We start from the raw sequence: 20,805 nt of genomic DNA on the forward strand, positions 1-20,805 counted from the left end.
GAGATCTAGATGCGCGCCATCAAAGTGCGTGACAACTAATTTCAATAGTTAACCGATCAAGGGTTTGAAAGAGGTCCAGTTTTAGATTTTTTGGGTATATCTTCTATCCACAATAAATTCCATTGGCCGTGGCCCACTCCGACATCAGGCCCAAGCCCTGGCCCTGCTAGGCCAGACCAGGCACAAGCCAGGACCGGTCCACCATCCCATACCTTTAGTCCAAAGTAACCTAGTAATGCAACCAAAACTGTGTATTCGGCCTACTTGGGTTTTTGTTTTCTTACTACTAGTATCCTACCAAGGTTTCTAGGAGTTTTATCACATCCATGGATTGTTTTCAGCTCTTGTAAGTAGGGCAATGAATGGACCAGGATGGCCCACCTTGGGATGGACTTGGGCTGGAATATAGGCTCACAATTTGGGTTGGTGCTTAAAATTCAGGCCCGTTTCTCAATCACGCTAGGTTTGGACAATGTACAACAGCCTGTCATTTCGAGGGCCTGTTTGGGAGCTTGGATTTGGAACCCCCTGGATTCGGAACCTCAAGATTGGCAATCCTCCTGGTGTGTTTGGCACCCTAGAGTGTGAATCAACTTTAATTCAAAAATACCTATGCATGGTTATTTACAGGGGTTTGAATTTAATTACTCAACTTTAATATTCCTAATTAGTGAGATATATAATTTTTGTCACTATGGTTGTGATAAGCCCGCTGAAATATCTGCTTTGCCTGAAAATGATAAAATTCCAAGTCTCGGATGGATTGCAAGCACAAGATCATGTCTGAGTGACTAACCAACGATTTCTAATCATTGATTAATATGAACAATGTTTGGACGGTGCTGATCATCATTAGTGGGCCATGTGCCCAATAAAATGATAGTGTACAACACACATGTTACACCTGCAATTATTGAAATGATTTTAGGTGTAATCCAAGCTCTCATTGTGGATTGCAAACCCCCCCGTTTGGCCGGTCGGATTGGAAGGGCTTGGATGGTATTGGAAGGGATTGAAAGTCAAATCCTGGAATTGGCCTGACGTGCCAAACAGATTCGGTGATCTGATCCCAATCCCATGGATCTTAAGATAATCCACTGACAACACCATCGTTACCTTTAAATCCCATCCAATCAAACCTAATCCTTTCAAATTTGCCAAGGACGTGTTTGGTTTGAGGGATTGGAAGGGACAAGAAAGTTTAATCCAAGGATTAGCCGGGCGCGCCAAACAGACTGGATATAGCAATCTAGGGATATAGCAATCCCATGGATCTCCAGACAGTCCACTGACAACATCATCATTACCTAGAAATCCATGCCATCCACCCTAATACCATTCAATCCCTCCCAATCCACCCGGCCAAATGACTCCTTAAGAAACACTCGTTATCCGTCTTAGGCCTATCATAAGCATTTTCTGTCGGACTGAATTGTTTTGGGTTGTCATGGGCCTGAGCTGACTCGGGCCTATGTTGAATAATGCGGGCTGGGCTTGATAGAGCTTGGCCCTGCCCTACCCTATCCAGGCCCATGGACACCTCTACCTGTAAGTAGATCTAGGCCAACGGATTACTTAGTTTCTTGAAATTGGCAGTTCTAGGACTTGAATTTTAGCTATTAACTTTCGAGAAGATAATTTAGGACGTCCCAGATCTTTTAAACGGTCCAGATCGATGATCTTTGATCTGAGCTCTCTACTGTTGACTTGCGGCCTATATTGCTTCGAATAATGGTTTAGTTGAACGTACCCACCATTAGTTGTGATTTTATAGCACCCACATGGGACATGGCAACCTTGAGTTGAATGGACCCATTTTCACCCCTGATAAACAGTGTTTTTCTCCCACTAACTCATGTCTGCATGTGTTTGGTAGTTCTTTGATGAGAATAGAGAAATCCTTATTAGGTATGTTAATGGGCCAGGCTGGCCCGATTGGCTTTTGGACTTGCCCCCTCTTGGGTTGGTCTTGGGCTAGAATATCAGACTGAGATCTGAGCTAGTCTTAAAATTCAGGCACATTTTCCAATCGGACTGGATTTGGACCGTGTACAACAGCCTGACAGCCTGACCTGAATCTGCCCTAGATCTGGCCAATAGGGTTATGTAATGGGTTTTTACATCATGCTACCTTTTTCAGTATGTGTGTATGTGTGTGTGTGTGTACACACACACACACACACCCTTGGGCTCAACTTGGGTTGAACAGAAACATTTCAAGCTGGGCTTGGGCTGGAGTATTTTGACCTGTCATGAGCTTAAGATGGGCTCAGGCCTATGTTGAATAGTGTGGGTTGGGCTCGAAAAGAACTTGCTTGGGGTTGTCGACACCCCTAAACTAATACGTGTCATAGGATATCTAGGACGCAAAGCTCTTGTGCTGAGAAACAACTCAATTGGTGGGTATACCGGATAATAATGGAAGAGAGATTCGGAAGGTTAGAGTACAAAAGAAGGCAGATAAACAAGCTTCCATTCACATCATGGTACTGAAGTTTGTCCTATCTGGCCACACCGTGACGTTTCCCTAACTTTTCTAAGCACTTTTTGCATTGTACACAACTCCTAAAGCCCAAAAGAGCTACAATCAAACTAAAACTTAATATAAATAGTGAAAACAAAATTGAAAGAGGAATTCAACCGTCAAACTTATGGTATTTTGCAAATATGGCATGTGACCGCGTATTGCGGTTGGGTGGCTAAAGTAGCTCCGCCTACCCCAAAAATCATTTATGGTACATCGGATGACTTATTCTGATTTGCCAGATATGTTCTTTTTAAGTTCTGATTGTCCGGATCATCTCCACCTCCGATCGAGCCTATTCTGGTCCATCTTGGCCATGAAATTATCCATGACCTGCTCTAAATCAGATGTCCACCATTGCTTTTTATAAGCTAATGATGATATAAAATCGACGACACTCATACCATGTTAAAATTTAGGCCAGTAGCCCGAACTTCAAAACCATCCATCATTCAAGTGAGCTTACACCATAGCAAACAGTTCAGATGCAAACAATTACTTGTCAGATGAATTTCACCTAAATTTCATGGTGAGACCCACCTGAGCCGCTAACCCATTTCCTCAAATGGGCGGTTGTTAAAAGTAGAAAATTTTACAAATTACTCCCCTATTAATTAGATATTTACATCCTATTACCTTTTAAATATCATTTTCAAAAGAGTCTTTCAATAAAGGTTTTTAATAAACTTCCTTATTAATTCAAGTTTCATCATCTGTGAGATTGCATTAAGGGAAGTTAAAAGATTGCTTTAAGGGAAGTTAGGTTTAGATGTGCCAATAAAGGTCCATAGCTCGAGGGAGCCGCATTGTAACGTTTATATGAAATCCCCTCTAACCAACAAGTGTCACCCTCATCCGTTACGCCTAATGCTAAAAAATTAGCCTCATTCATAATTCAGGTGGACCGAATAGCGTAGAGTTTTGGAACCCACCAAAGCCACTTACCATTTGCTTGACTGGCGTGATAAACATCAATGTAAGCCATATGGAGAAAACAACTTTCAACCGCTGACATCTTTATGATAATTTTTTCTTGTGATATGGTCCACTTGGGATTTGGATTTGCCTCATTTTTGGGCTCATGCCTTAAAATGTTCTGTTAAAGAGAATGAATGGTGTGAATAAGTCACGTATATCATGATGGTCCCACATATTTAAATTGGTAATAACATAGTTTTTATACACCAACTTTCAAAACGTAATTCCTTCCAATTTAGTAAGTCATAATTAATTATTTTCATGTATTTATTAGGGAAATTAAAATTTAAACAGCCCCTTAAGGATTTGAGAGATTCAATTTTAAAATAAAAAATTATTTATGTCCATTTCAATGGAGCCGGTGATATGTTGAAAAAGATCCACGTTCTGGTTAATTTCCAAGATTCCATGTGTCTGGTGCATGTCTTTGGAAAAAAAAAACTAACCGTGTGGCCCACCTTCATGCATTCATTGTATGGACGCCGTCCATCACTTTCTCCGCCTCATTTTAGTCCCAAAAATGAAATGAATCTAAATCTGAAGTGGACCACAGCATTGAAAACAGTGGTCATTATTAAAAACTTCCTAAGACCTACCGTAATGTTTATCTGCTTTAATGCAATGTGAAAATGCGACCAAGTTAGTTCGGTACCCCAATTGTGTGAGACCTAAGCCCGACGGGACCCACGCGGCATTGAGACGCGGTCTGCCGGACGTGTCCCACGCGGCATTGAGACGTGGTCTACCCGACGGGACCCACGCGGCATTGAGACGCGGTCTGCCGGACGTGTCCCACGCGGCATTGAGGCTGAGGGAGACTTGACCAGCAAGGTGGGTAGGTGATGTATGCATGAAATATCCACACGGTCTATCTTCTTTGTAAAATTTGCTTTTATTGTATGTATTTTTCTTTGATTTTGTGGGGTCCACCTGGATTTGAGTAGACATGGGCCAGGTTCGGGAAGATTTGGGCTCAACCCTAGCCCAATATCTTTAGAAGTATATTAATTAGAATAATTAGGGTATTTAATTAGATTAAAATAATTTTATATTGATTTCAATGGTTAATATCTCTACGGATCTTGTATCTCCTCTGTCAACCCCACCAAGACCTAGCGAAAGGCTGACGGTCCATTCAGGGGCTCTTTTGGGTCCACCATGTTGTATATGTTTTATCCACGCTATCCATTTATTTTGACACATCATTTTATGACATAAGCTCTAAAAAGAAAGCATATCAAAGGCTCAAGTGGACCACGACCACACCACATCAAGTAGTGGGGATTGAAAGCCTACCGTTGAAAACTTCTAGTTAAGAAAGTTTTGTATCAAGCTAATATTTATGTTTTCCCTTCATCCAGGTCCATGTGACCTTATAAACAAGTTAGATGGGTAATAAACATTAAGTTGGGCCCTAGGTAGTTTTCAATGGTAGGCTTTCGATCCCCACTGCTAGTCCTCTTGAGCCTTCAATCTGCCTCTTCTTTTAGATAATGCCCTAAAATGACCTGCCAAAATAAATGGACGGTTCGGATAAAACATATATATTACGGTGGGGCTCACAGAGTCCCTGACAAGACCGTCTGTCTCTAGCAATAGACCAACATACGAACGGTGGAGGAGATCTAGATGCAAGCCATCAAAGTGCGTGACAGCTAATTTCGATAGTTAACCGATCAAGGGTTTGAAAGAGGTCCAGTTTAAGATTTTTTTTAGTATATCTTCTATCCACAATAAATTCCATTGGCCGTGGCCCACTCCGACATCAGGCCCAAGCCCTGGCCCTGCTAGGCCAGACCAGGCACAAGCCAGTCCCGGTCCACCAGCCCGTACCTTTAGTCCAAAGTAACCTAGTTATGCAACCAAAACTGTGTATTCGGCCTACTTGGGTTTTTGTTTTCTTACTACTAGTATCCTGCCAAGGTTTCTAGGAGTTTTATCACATCCATGGATTGTTTTCAGCTCTTGTAAGTAGGGCAATGAATGGACCAGGATGGCCCACCTTGGGATGGACTTGGGCTGGAATATAGGCTCACAATTTGGGTTCGTGCTTAAAATTCAGGCCCATTTCTCAATCATGCTAGGTTTGGACCATGTACAACAGCCTGTCATTTCAAGGGCCTGTTTGGGAGCTTGGATTTGGAACCCCCTGGATTCGGAACCTCAGGATTGGCAATACTCCTGGTGTGTTTGGCACCCTAGAGTGTGAATCAACTTTAATTCAAAAATACCTATGCATGGTTATTTACGGGGGTTTGAATTTAATTACTCAACTTTAATATCCCTAATTAGTGAGATATATAATTTTTGACACTGTGGTTGTGATAAGTCCGCTGAAATATCTGTTTTGCCTGAAAATGATGAAATTCCAAGTCTCGGATAGACTACAAGCACAAGATCATGTCTGAGTGACTAACCAACGATTTTTAATTGTTGATTAATATGGACAATGTTTGGATGGTGCTGATCATCATTAGTGGGCCATATGCCCAATAAAATGATAGTGTACAGTGACACACATGTTACACCTGCAATTATTGAAATGATTTTAGGTGTAATCCAAGCTATCACTGCGGATTGCAAACCCCCCCGTTTGGCCGGTCGGATTGGAAGGGCTTGGATGGTATTGGAAGGGATTGAAAGTCAAATCCTGGGATTGGCCTGGCGTGCCAAACAGAGGCGGTGATCTGATCCCAATCCCATGGATCTTAAGACAATCCATTGACAACACCATCATTACCTTTAAATCCCATCCAATCCAACCTAATCCTTTCAAATTTGCCTGGGACGTGTTTGGTTTGAGGGATTGGAAGGGATGAGAAGGTTTAATCCCAGGATTGGCCGGGCGCACCAAACAGATTGAATATAGCAATCCAGGGATATTGCAATCCCATGGATCTCCAGACAATCCACTGACAACATCATCATTACCTAGAAATCCATGCCATCCACTCTAATACCATTCAATCCCTCCCAATCCACCCGGCCAAACGGGCCCTTAAGAAACACTCGTTACCGATCTTAGGCCTATCATAAGCATTTTTTGTCAGACTGAATTATTTTGGGTTGTCATGGGCCCGAGCTGACCAGGCCTATGTTGAATAATGCGGGCTGGCCTTGATAGAGCTTGGCCCTGCCCTACCCTAACCCGGCCCATTGACACCTCTACCTGTAAGTAGATCTGGGCCTATGGATTACTTAGTTTCTTGAAATTGGCAGTTCTAGGACTTAAATTTCAGCTATTAACTTTCAAGAAGATAATTTAGGACGTCCCAGGTCTTTTAAACGGTCCAGATTGATGATCTTTGATCTGAGCTCTCTATTGTTGACTTGCGGCCTATATCGCTTCGAATAATGGTTTAGTTGAACGTACCCACCATTATTTGTGATTTTATAGCACTCACATGGGGCATGGCAACCTTGAGTTGAATGGACCCATTTTCACCCCTGATAAACAGTGTTTTTCTCCCACTAACTCATGTCTGCATGTGTTTGGTAGTTCTTTGATGAGAATAGAGAAATCCTTATTAGGGTTGTTAATGGGCCAGGCTGGCCCGATTGGCTTTTGGACTTGCCCCCTCTTGGGTTGGTCTTGGGCTAGAAATCAGACTGAGATCTGACCTAGTCTTAAAATTCAGGCACATTTTCCAATCGGACTGGGTTTGGACCATGTACAACAGTTTGACAGCCTGACCTGAATCTGCCCTAGATATGGCCATTAGGGTTATGTAATGGGTTTTTACATCATGCTACCTTTTTCAGTATGTGTGCATGTGTGTGTGTGTACACACACACACACACTAACCCTTGGGCTCAACTTGGGTTGAACAGAAACATTTCAAGCTGGGCTTGGGCTGGAGTATTTTGACCTGTCATGGGCTTAAGATGGGCTCAGGCCTATGTTGAATAGTGTGGGTTGGGCTCAACAAGATCTTGCTTGGGCTTGTCGACACCCCTAAACTAATAGGTGTCATAGGATATCTAGGACGCAACATTCTGGTGCTGAGAACAACTCAATTGGTGGGTATACCGGATAATAATGGAAGAGAGACTTGGAAGGTTAGAGTACAAAAGAAGGCAGATAAACAAGCTTCCATTCACATCATGGTAGTGAAGTTTGTCCTATTTAGCCACACCATGGCGTTTCCCTAACTTTTCTAAGCACTTTTGGCGTTGTACACAACTCCTAAAGCCCAAAAGAGTTACAATCAAACTAAAACTTAATATAAATAATAAAAACAAAATTGAAATAGGAATTCAACTGTCAAACTTATGGTATTTTGCAAATATGGCATGCGACCGTGTATTGAGGTCGGGTGGCTAAAGTAGCTCCTCCTACCCCAAAAATCATATATGGTACATCGGATGACTTATTCTGATTTGCGAGATACGTTCTTTTTAAGTTTTGACTGTCCGGATCATCTCCGCCTCCGATCAAGCCTATTCTGGTCCATCTTGGCTGTGAAATTATCCGTGACCTGCTCTAAATCAGATGTCCACCATTGCTTTTTATAAGCTAATGATGATATAAAATCGACTCCACTCATTAGATACCATGTTAAAATTTAGGCCAGCAGCCCGAACTTCAAAACCATCCATCATTCAAGTGAGCTTACACGATAGCAAACAGTTCAGATGCAAACAATTACTTGTCCGGATGAATTTCAACTAAATTTCATGGTGAGACCCACCTGAGCCGCTAACCCATTTCCTCAAATGGGCGGTTGTTAAAAGTAGAGAATTTTACAAATTACTCCCCTATTAATTAGATATTTACATCCTATTACCTTTTAAATATCATTTTCAAAAAAGGCTTTCAATAAAGATTTTTAATAAACTACCTCATTAATTCAAGTTTCATCATCCGTTGAGATTGCATTAAGGGAAGTTAAAAGATTGCTTAAAGGGAAGTTAGGTTTAGATGTGCCAATGAGGGTCCATAGCTCGAGTGAGCAGCATTGTAGCGTTGATGTGAAATCCCCTCTAACCAACAAGTGTCACCCTACGTTACGCCTAATGCTGAAAAATCAGCCTCATTCATTCACAATTCAGGTGGACTGAATAACTTAGAATTTTGGAACCCACCAACGCCACTTACAATTTGCTTTACTGCGTGATAAACATCAATGTAGGCCATATTGAGAAAAAAACTTTCAACCGCTGACATCTTTATGATAATTTTTTCCTATGATATGGTCCACTTGAGCTTTGGCTTTGCCTCATTTTTGGGCTCATACTTTAAAATGTTCTGTTAAAAAGAATGAACGGTGTGGATAAGTCACATATATCATGATGGTCCCACATATTTAAATTGGTAATAACATAGTTTTTATACACCAACTTTCAAAACGTAATTCCTTCCAATTTAGTAAGTCATAATTAATTATTTTCATGTATTTATTAGGGAAATTAAAATTTAAACAGCCCCTTAAGGATTTGAGAGATTCAATTTTAAAATAAAAAATTATTTATGTCCATTTCAATGGAGCCGGTGATATGTTGAAAAAGATCCACGTTCTGGTTAATTTCCAAGATTCCATGTGTCTGGTGCATGTCTTTGGAAAAAAAAAACTAACCGTGTGGCCCACCTTGATGCATGCGTTGTATCGATGCCATCCATCACTTTCTCGAACTCATTTTAGTCCCAAAAATGAAATGAATCTATATCTGAAGTGGACCACAGCATTGAAAACAGTGATCATTATTAAAAACTTCCTAAGACGTACCGTAATGTTTATCTGCTATAATGCAATGTGAAAATGCGACCAAGTTAGTTCGGTACCCCAATTGTGTGAGACCTAAGCCCGACGGGACCCACACGGCATTGAGACGCGGTCTGCCGGACGTGACCCACGCGGCATTGAGACGTGGTCTACCCGACTGGACCCACGCAGCATTGAGACGCGGTCTGCCCGACGTGACCCACACGGCATTGAGGCTGAGGGAGACTTGACCAGCAAGGTGGGTAGGTGATGTATGCATTGAATATCCACACGGTCTATCTTCTTTGGGAGTTTATTTTAGAGCTAGATCATAAGAATGAAGCATATCCAAATTAGTATCTGAAATTATAAACGAAGCAGATGGAAAGGTTAAGTGGACCACACCACACGCAAAAGTGAGGATTAAAATGCCTATGGTTGAAACCTTCTTAGGGACACAAAAATTTTAGAACGAGATTATATGGGTGTTTTCCATTCATCCATTTCTATGAACTCTCTTGAACAAGTTATACACAGATAAATATCACCGTGGGCCCTAGGTGTGGTCCTTAGGAAGGTTTCAACAATGGATGTCATTATGCAACTGTTTTTTTTTTTTTTTTGTCCACTTGGCCTTTGGGTAGGCTTCAATTTTGAGCTCAGGCCCTAAAATGAGCTGAAAAAAAAATAAATGAATAAACAATGTAGATATAATACAAACATTACATCACAGTGGGACCAAAGGCGTCTTTATACAGGTTCACAGCCAACAAAGCCTTTGGCAAGAAGTTCCTGCGCTCGAAACCTAAGTGGGGTATAGTGATGTTTGTCAGATATCTACCCATCCATGCATTTCGTGAGATTATTTTAGTACTTAGAGCAAAAATGAAAAGGATCCAAGAATCAAGTAGGCCACACTAAAGAAAAAGGTGGGTAGGGAAATTCCTATTGTTGAAATCTATCCGTCAATGGTTATGCTTACATGACATTTATAATGTTAATAAGTCCTATTGAGATGAACTGAAAACACAAATATTTCAACCTTGGATGTTCAATCATCACATTTTCAGCTCACTTAAGTATTGAATTTGACTTATTTTTGGCCTCATATCTTAAAATGATCTAAAAAAACGATTGGACTGTGTGGATTTCTCATAAACATCGAGGTGAGCCCCACCTAAGTTTCTAGCGCAGAACTCCACATCCGTTTGTTGAGGGTCAAATATTGCATATTAGACCCCAGTTATTACCCAATTTTATGAGCATGATGCCGGTTAACGCCCTATTTTAATCGTGTTTGTGATGCAAGGTGAATTTAAGAGCTTGGACTGAAAAAAGGTACTAAAAGTGTGGATTTGATGCTCTGAAGTCACCAAGGGAAGGGACGGACTCCAAGGGTCCAAGATCGAAGAAATTAGAAGTCAGAGATTCGAGAAAATCAGGCCACTCACAAGGTCACAAGGTTCCCAGCATTCGTTCGGTTCAAAACTTCATATATGGCCTGAGGACCATAATTTAACTGTATAAATAAAATTTCAGCTATTGGATCCTTGTGGAAGTGGTACAACGGACAAATCATCCCCTAAAATCCTGATTTGGGGGCCGCCTGATATCTGAATATGCTTCAATTTGGACTCAACGTCTCAAATGAGATGATGAGACGGAAGGATGGTGTGGGTTTCTCACGAGCATCACGAGTGGACCCCACATGTGAGGTGGGAGTGCATCGTGCGGTGCACTCCCGAGCCACACCAAATCAAGGCACTCGGTCAGTAGGCACTGACCCGAGCCCATGTGTAAACCAAACAGCAGACGACGTTGTTCGTCCGTTTTCATGTTGTGGGCCCCACCCATTGATCCTCTTAAAGATCAAGACTGTGCGCTGTGCCCGTACTGTGGGTATGATCACATTCATTGTGCTCATTTGGTCCCATACATGTACTTAGGAAATCTCCACCATAAATCGCAGGATGGACAGCAGCGAGTAAAGTTCAGTGGACCACATCTAAATCAATCCAATCTCGCCATTCCCAGATGATTTTTCGTTGTGAATCTAATGGACGGCGTGGATTTCTCCATCACTGTAAATCTGGGACCCACCTACCATCACAGTGTGAATGCGTCGACTCTGTTTCGCAAACAGAGCCTGCGGACAAATCTGGTGGGCCGCCACTGTGCTTCAATGATCTGATCTGGACCGTCCATCAGAAGTCACGCTTCCTATCACCCAAGCCTAGATGACGAAATTACAGGAAGAAATGAAGATCGATTTTCAACCGTCTAAAGGGAAGACGAACGGTGCAAGAAGAACTCCGTGGACCACACCAAAATCAGTCAAGAATCGTCCATTCCCGATGGGTTTTTCGTCCTGCATATAATGGACGGCTTGGATTCTTTCGTAGAAATCAATAATGGGCTCCACCAAGCTTCAGTGCCCCACCAAGCTTCAACGTAAGAAGTTTACGTAGCAGACTGCACGTCCGAGAGCTCTACGACCAAAATCTTGGCCCTGATCAGGACCGTCCAAACTTCACGGATGAAGAATCTGATTCTATGGAGGTGGAACTTATCAACAGAAGGGACTGTGAATTTACACGCTACGCCGATCACTGCTGCCCAAGAAACCAGAGTCGGTTGCAATTGCAAAACCTGCATAAGAATTGTTCACCGACTCCAACACTCCCTCCAGCCACCGACTGGAACATCCTATAAGTGAGAGAGAGAACGTGAGATAGAGCATCTTGAGATCCGTGGGCCAGCAGTGGTGGACGTGGAGCAGTTTGAGTTCTTTTGTTTTCTATTTTTATTATTTTTATTTAGGAATCAGCTTAATCATGTCTATCTTAGGCTAAACCTCTTAGCTAAGGCTAAGAGGTGAAGCTTGTAACGTGATGGGAGACTTTACTTTATGCCTTTGATTTAATTTGTGAACTGAACTTGATATTAGTTTGATTATTAAAAGAATATTTTTTTTTTTTAGTTTTTAATGGTCTGTTATGGCTAAAATTACAATGAGTCTGCGATAGGTTTGAGCATGTTCCTTTCCTTTTTATGTTTATGACGTCAGGAAGCCCTGTTGTTCACCATCGTCTCCTAGGCATGGTCGGATGATGGTACCTTTCCTAACCTTCATATCATGTTGAATGGTTTTTAATTAGTTTAATTCTGTTGTTTACTTTGTCTCCTAGGCATGGTTTAGTGATGGAATCCATTCTAATTCATATACCTTTCATCTCTTGAAAACTATATCAAGGGAAGTTCAGTTGATTTTCATGGTTACACCCTTCAACTGAATGAAGATGAGACTCTAAGTTCAGTTGAGTTCTTGAAACAGGCATAAGATCTCTCTGATCTTTACAAGTGGATCCTTTGAATCCCTAGTTTCCTACCTCTAAATTTCTTAAGTTTTACATTAATATTTCACCATTATTCCTCAAATTATAATCAATTTAGATTTCATCTTAGTCTAATTCTAATTCTACCTAGTTTCAGATAACGTACAGGTTTCAGTCCCTTGGGATTCGACCTCGGTCTCACCGAGTTTATTACTACATCACAACCCTATACTTGGGGAGTGAACAAGTTTTTGGCGCCGTTGCTGGGGATTGACGGTTACGATTCTTTGAAATTAATTAGTTTTAGAATTAGTTTAAGATTAGGATTTTACTAACTTTAGTTTTAGATTTTTATTTCTATTTGATTTCTAGAACTAACTTGTTTCCTATTTTGTAAGATTTTGACATAAACTTCTAATTTGGATTCTGAGACAGGTTTCTAAATTGGTAATTTCTTTCTTAAATTCTTTCTTGCTATTTCTAAATTAGGATTTATTTTTTTTTAGCAAGTTTCTAATTCTAACTCTTTTAGAATCTAACTTTGTTTCCTAATTTATTTTTAGGAATTTTCTACTTATAGATTTTTTTTTAGAAACTAACCTTCCTATTTTGTAGGCTTTTAAGATAGAACTTTCTAATTCAGTAAGCCCTTTCTTTACTTTCTATTTTTCAGATCTCTTTTAGTAACTTACTTTCTAGTTTAGGACTTTCCTAATTTATTTTAAATTTTCACTTTCTTTTAGGAATTTCTTCTTTTATAAACTAGTTTATTTCTATCTTTCTTTTTAAGGAATTTCTAATTTTAGACCTTCTCTTTAGAAACTGACTTATTTTGTTTTCTTTTGCAGGTTTTTAACTTAGGGACTCCAATTTGGTAACTTCTTTCCAACCCTCTCTTTCTTTCTAGATTTTCTTTTCCTTTCTTAGGATTAGGTTTCGAATTTGATTGAGGGCTGCGAGTGTTTCATACCCAAGTGGGCCCGTGACAACACTTGACGTCTCTTGATTGAAGGAGGATTGGTTGAGGGGTTAACTATCCATCGCAGGACTAAACACCACTCGAAATCTCCTGAGTTAATTGAAGTGATGGCTGAAAACCAACCTCTTTTACCCCAACATAGGGTGGAGGACATTCAGGATGAGAATAAGGTGCATCAGCACCCCCGCCTCGTATTTTACGAGATTATTTACAATCAGCGGGGGTGAGTACGCCCTCATGCATGATTTTTCCTAAAAATACAGGACATATGGACATCAAGCTAGGGATTATCCAACTCATTCCTAAATTCCATGGGCTTGAATCTGAAGAACCATATCTACATTTGAAAGAGTTTGATGAGATCATAACTACTTTATATTTTCAAAATGTGTCTGAGGACACAGTCAGGCTGAAACTCTTTCCTTTTTCCTTGAAGGAAAAGGCTAAGACGTGGTTATATTCACTGTGTCCTAAATCCATTGGCACATGGAATGATATGCAGAGGGAATTTATAAAGATATTTTTTCCACATCATAAAACGATTACCCTTAGAAAAGCAATCATGAACTTCACCCAAAAGGAGGATGAAACATTTTACTAATGTTGGGAAAGGTTCAAGAATTTGGTCAGTTCATGCCCACAACAAGGCTTTGAAACGTGGCGCATTATAAATTTTTTCTATGATGGACTGACATCTTTTATGCGCCAAATGGTCAAGACAATGTGTAATGAAGAATTCATTAATAAAAATGTCGACAAGGTATGGGATTACCTCGATAGTCTTGCTGAAAAAACACAATCATGGAACTATTACTCAAAATCGAACACCACGTCTAGGCTGACTCAATCTAAGGAGAAAGGTGGATTGTATCTCTTAAAAGAAGAGGATGATCTCAAGTATAAAGTGACTACGATCATAAGGAAATTTGAGGCCATGGAAGGAAAGAAGGATAAGGTTAATGAAAGTGTTTGCGGCATCTGTGATTGCAACATTCATACAACTGAAAATTGTCCTACAATACCCGCCTTTCAAGAAGTGTTGAATGAACAATCCAATGCCGTAAATACTTATCAAAGACCTTTCAATGGACCGACCTCTAATACGTACAATCCTGGTTGGAAAAATCATCCAAACTTTAGTTGGAGAAATGGACAAACTGCTACCCCTCAAGGTTCCTTCAATCAAATTCCAAATCAAGGGAAACCTCAAGAGGATCCAGTTCAAAAACATATTCGAGAACAAGAGCTACTTAATCAAAATTCGGCACAAGCGTTTCATGATGTCCACACATCATTAGGAACACTTGCGTCGTCTATTCAAAGGATAGAGTCACAATTAACAAGTGGAGGGAATGGGATGCTTCTTGCTCAACCTCTCCCCAATCTCAAACCGCAATATGAAATAAGTGACCCTAGCTCTTCAAATCAAATGGAGCACGCTAAATCCATCACTACTCTTAGGAGTGAAAATATCATTAATAAAACCCTTCCGGTTAGGCCTGAAAAGCCTCAAGAACTAGAAGAGGACAACAATGATGGACCTAGTGATGCCCCACAAAAATTAGAACCGGAACTTCTAGAAAAACCAGTTGCTCTATTTCCCCAATGATTAGTCGCACCAAAACCTCTCTCTAACTCTCAAGATATCCTAGAGGTGTTGAAATAAGTGAAGGTCAACATTCCTCTACTAGATGTCGTAAAACAGATACATTCATATGCCAAATTCCTGAAAGACTTATGCATGACTAAACGACGGCAGAATATTTAAAAGAAGATTTTCTTGACTGAGAAAGTGAGTGTCATTCTAAAGTAAAACGTGCCACAAAAATTCAAAGATCCCGGTAGCCCAACTATATCATGTGTAATCGGGGACCATCGAATTGATCATGCACTTCTTGACTTAGGAGCGAGCGTCAATCTGATTCCTTACTCAGTATACAGACAGTTAGGTTTGGGGGAATTAAAACCCACCCTAACCACACTACAACTTGCTGATCACTCTGTTCATGTACCAAGAGGGATAATTGAGGATGTGTTGGTCCAAGTTGATAAATTTTACTACCCTGTAGATTTTATCATCCTGGACACCGAACCTATCAATAACATGAGCACTCAGATTCCCGTCATTCTTGGTTGTCCATTCCTTGCCACTTCAAACGCAATTATCAATTGTAGGAATGATGTTATGACTATGTCTTTTAGGAATATAACATTGGAGTCAAACATCTTTTTCAATAACGGCAGAAACTTAGTGGATGATGACGATTTCCACGACATTAACATGATTGACTCTTTAGTGGAAGATACGACACATCTGACCTTATCCTCTGACCCTCTAGAGATGTTTCTGGCCCACTCCCATGATTTTGATGATGACATGATTAGGGAGACGTGTGCCTTGCTTGATACTACACCGGTACTTGAAGTTAACCGGTGGAGGCTACAATTTGAAGAATTACCACAAACCGATGTAGTGTCTCTACCATCTAACCTCAAGCCACCGAAGCTTGACCTAAAATCTTTGACCTCTGATTTGAAATACGCATATTTAAGTCAAGATGAGACATACTCGATGGTGATCTCTGCCCATCTGGAAAAAGAATAGGAGAGTATGCTCATATCTACTCTCATTAAGCATAAGGGAACCCTTGGATTGACGATAGCCGACCTCAAGGGAATCAACCCCTCGATTTATACTCACCGCATATATCTTGAGTATAATGCGAAGACCGCTCGGCAATCATAACATAGACTAAATCCAAACATGAGGGAAGTGGTTAAGGCCGAGGTTCTTAAACTATTGGATGTGGATATCATATACCCCATATCTGATAGTCAATGGGTGAGTCCAACTCAGGTGGTTCCTAAGAAGTCCGGGATCACCATCGTAGCCAATGCCAATAATGAACTCGTGCCAACAAGAGTTACTATTGGTTGGAGAATGTGCATTGACTACAGGAAGCTGAATACCGTCACGAGGAATGACCACTTTCCTTTGCCTTTCATTGATCAAATCTTAGAAAGGCTAACTGGTCATTCCTATTATTGTTTTCTTGATAGGTATTCAGGCTACAATCAGATTGAAATTGCCCCAGAGGACTAGAAAAAGATCACATTTACATGTCCCTATGGAACCTTTGCCTACAGAAGGATGCCATTCGGATTATGTAATGCCCATGCCACCTTTCAGCGATGTATGATGAGTGTCTTTTCTGACATGGTGGGGAAATATCTAGAGGTCTTCATGGATGATTTTTCTATTTTTGATTCATCTTTCAGCGAGTGCTCAGAGAGTCTTAAATGTGTGCTGAAAAGATGTGAAGAAAAGAACTTGGTACTTAATTGGGAGAAGTGTCATTTCATGATTCATAAGGAAATTGTCCTTGGACATATTATCTCATCCAAAGGAATCGAGGTGGATAAGGAAAAAATTGATCTTATCTCTAACCTACCTCCACCCAAGAACATACGGGATGTGTGATCCTTCTTAGGACATGCTGGATTTTACAGGAGATTCATAAAGGACTTTAGTCTCATCTCTCGTCCTTTATGTAATCTACTTCAAAAGGATGCACCATATGAGTGGACTGAGCCATGTCAGGAAGCTTTCACTAAGCTTAAGGGCATGTTGACTAGTGCACCCATCATATAATCACCCGACTGGAGCCTTCCTTTTGAGCTTATGTGCGACGCTTCTAATTATGCTCTTGGAGCGGTTCTAAGTCAGAGAAAAGATAAGAGGCCTTACGTCATTCATTATGCGAGTAGGACTCTAAATCCTGCCCAAGTGAACTACTCAACTACGAAAAAGGAACTCTTAGCCGTAGTGTTCGCCTTGGACAAATTTAGGTCCTACCTGATCGGATCCAAGATCATTATCTACACAGATTATGCGGCACTCAAGTATCTTCTTTCTAAGAATGATTCTAAGCCCCGCCTGATAAGATGGATCTTTCTACTCCAAGAATTTGATTTGAAAATTAAAGATAAAAATAGAGTAGAGAACGTAGTGGCCGATCACCTTTCTCGCCTTAATACCTCTGATTCCCTTGAGGCGACACATATCAATGATATGTTCTCTGATAAACAACTGTTCAGAGTCTCCCATTCACCTTAGTTTGCTAATATCGCGAATTATCTTGCCATAGGTTCCATACCGACACATTGGACTGCGCAAGATGAGAAGAAATTTTTCACCGAGGTACACAACTTTTTCTGGGATGATCCATATTTATTTAAATATTGTCCAGATCAAATCTTAAGGAGATGTGTGCCAGATGTTGAGCATCAGAGTGTCATCTCTTTCTGTCATTCATAGGCCTGTGGTGGTCACTTTTCTGCCAAAAAGACCACAGCCAAGTTTTTGTAGTGTGGCTTTTACTGGCTCACTATGTTCAGGGACACTCATGAGTTTTGCAAAGCTTGTGAGCGTTGTCAGAAATTAGGAGTGTTGTTTCGTCGAAATATGATGCCCTTGAATCTCATTCTTATCATCGAGACATTTGATTGCTGGGGCATTGATTTCATGGGACCATTCCCCCAATCTTTTGAAAATCTATATATTTTGCTCGCTGTAGACTATGTCATTAAATGGGTTGAAGCGATTCCGTGTCAGAATAATGACCATCGCACGGTTATTAAATTCCTAAAAGAGAACATCCTTTCCTGATTCGGAACGCCTCAAGCTATCATTAGTGATGGGGGCTCACATTTTTGTAATAGGCCATTCGAGAGTTTAATGAAGAAATACGATATCTCTCATAAGGTGAGCACCCCATATCACCCACAGACAAGTGGGCAAGTTGAGATTTCCAATAGGGAGATCAAACACATTTTGGAGAAAACGGTTAACCCTGATCATAAGGATTGGTCAATCCGATTGACTGATGCCTTATGGGCTTACCGTACTACGTTTAAAACCCTTATTGGAATGTCTCTCTTTAGACTTGTCTATGGGAAGGCTTGCCACTTGCCTGTGGAGTTGGAATATAGAGCCTACTGGGCAATCAAAAAATTAAATTTCAATTTGGACAACGCTGGCTCGTTACGCAAACTTCAGTTGAATGAACTCGAACAAACTGGAACAATGCATACGAGAACTCGAGAATTTATAAGGACAGAATGAAGGCATTTCATGACCAACGTATTCTACGGAAATCATTCATACCTGGTCAGAAAGTCCTTTTGTATAATTCGCGATTACATCTCTTTCCAGGTAAGCTTTGATCTCGTTGGACTGGCCCTTACATTGTGGTCATTGCGTATCCTCATAGGGCCATTGAGATAAGAGATCCTGACAATGGCAAGGAGTTTAAAGTAAATGGACATCGCTTAAAGCCATTTGTTGAGAAATTTGATTCAGAGGACATGTCCATACCTCTGACTGATCCTGTTACCAGGATTGATTTCCTAGTCTGATGGAGGTATAGGTAGGTTTCCTGTTTTCATAGGACTAGGGTAGTTTGCTTTATGCTGTTCTAAGTTAATTTGCTTTCTACATTATTTTAGGACAGTTTTCTTTTGTTGGTTTCTCTCTTGTGCTGACTTGCTTTTATGCTGAGATCTTTGTGTAAAAGCTTCTTGAATCCCTCGTCCAGGTATAATCTTCCCATCACTTCTCATTTACTTTCATTGTCTCATGTACATTGCGAGCATATCTTTTACATTCAGGACAATGTAGATTTTTAGTTGGGGCTGGGAGATTAGGTTACCTAATCAGTGTATTTTCAAGTATCTGGTACCGAGATAATGTGAGCTGTCCGCATCATGTGCGGCCCGTTGTGTAAATGGTCTGGCCAAAAATATCAGAATATGCATCATGTGGCCCACATGAGGACGCTGGATGTGAACTCACGTAGCCCATCTGATGCGCTGGCGATCCTATTTTTGGGCCAGGTCATATACATGGTGGACCCATCTGATGAATGAATCGGATGGCTGATCATAGAGGTCCGTGTGTGCTTAGCAACACAGTGCTCTTCCAGAGATCCACACATGCCAACCTAGAACATGTGCAAGGCAATGGAGCTGAGATCAAGTGGGGCCCACCATATAGATGATATATGGGGACTGGAAGTTCTTGGTGGGGCCCAATGTGATGTTTGTGAGAATTCCACCCCGTTCGTCCATTTTTCCAGCTCATGTTCGGGCATGAGCCCAAAAATGAGGAAGATCTCCGTTGAATCCTGGCGTCATCCAAACTGTTCATAGGGTCATTCTCACTAGTATGAACTGAAATCATAAAATGTTAGCCTAATCCAAAACGTTTGTAGTCTCACATATGTTTAAGCGGTGGGTGTTCAATCCCCACTGTTTCCTGTCGAGTTTTCAATCTGACTTAGTTTTCGGCCCATGTTCTAACATGAACTGGCAAAATGGATGGACGGGGGTGGATTTCTCACAATCAGGTGGAGCGTCCAACGAGGAGTATACATTCCATGCCTTTACCATGCCAAGTTGCGGTCTTTCCCAATGGAAGGGCGCTCCTATTGAGTTGAAATACAATAACTTCTTCAGTAAAGAAGAAATAATCAGATTGAAATCACCTTTGTTTAGCAGCATTCATGCTAAAGTAGGAGTAGCCGAAATTGTTGCACATTTTCTTTCCGTCACACCCCACCTGCTGTTAGACCAAATTAACCAACCACCCACAAGCACCGTCGTGGTCCATGGTCAATTTTTTATTTTTTTTTTAAATGAAGCTTTTCGTTCCATATCACAAAAAACCTTTACATCTCTGATTTACAAATTCGGGTTCCTCACGAGGAAAATGACCTAGACGGAACCTATCATAAGACCGGAAACAGACATAAAGACCACAGGAGTAGAGAGAAGAAAACCAGGCCAAGGAACATTTAGTTCCTGACTGTGCCCAAACCCACTCTATCAAGGAAGATCTGACCCCTGACTTCTCTAGGAAGATCGGCGATGATGTGTATCAAAGCAGAAGCTTGAGATCTGCTACCCAATCTGGTCCTGTCAGCTGACCCGTTCCCTTCCCTGAGAAATATGTATTGAACCTTTACATGACCTTTTTGCAAAAGGCCGTTGATCCTCGATAGCCAATACTTCCATTCCCAACTCACTAGCACAGAATCTGATTTTATAATGACGTTAACCAAAACCCTACTGAAGCAAAGGTACAGACCATCGTGGACCGCCCTGATTTTTGCCCTTGTATTTGATGCCACCTCATAACCCGCGAAGAATCTAAAAATGAATTCCACCTTTTCTCCTCTACAAATTCGCCCATCCCCTGCTTCACTCGGGTTGCCCCTGGCCGAGCCA

At 41.0% G+C, this 20,805-nt stretch overlaps 1 non-coding gene across 1 annotated transcript; it reads right to left on the reverse strand.

Moving 5' to 3' along the window:
• Nucleotides 1-14,062: 14,062 nt before the first annotated feature.
• On the reverse strand, nt 14,063-14,169 carry LOC131252403 (small nucleolar RNA R71). The gene has a single exon (XR_009174425.1). It is a non-coding gene; the product is annotated as a small nucleolar RNA R71 (small nucleolar RNA).
• Nucleotides 14,170-20,805: the final 6,636 nt, after the last annotated feature.

This window comes from Magnolia sinica, chromosome 7, assembly GCF_029962835.1.
Source record: "Magnolia sinica isolate HGM2019 chromosome 7, MsV1, whole genome shotgun sequence".
In the NCBI taxonomy this organism is placed as follows: Eukaryota; Viridiplantae; Streptophyta; class Magnoliopsida; order Magnoliales; family Magnoliaceae; genus Magnolia; species Magnolia sinica.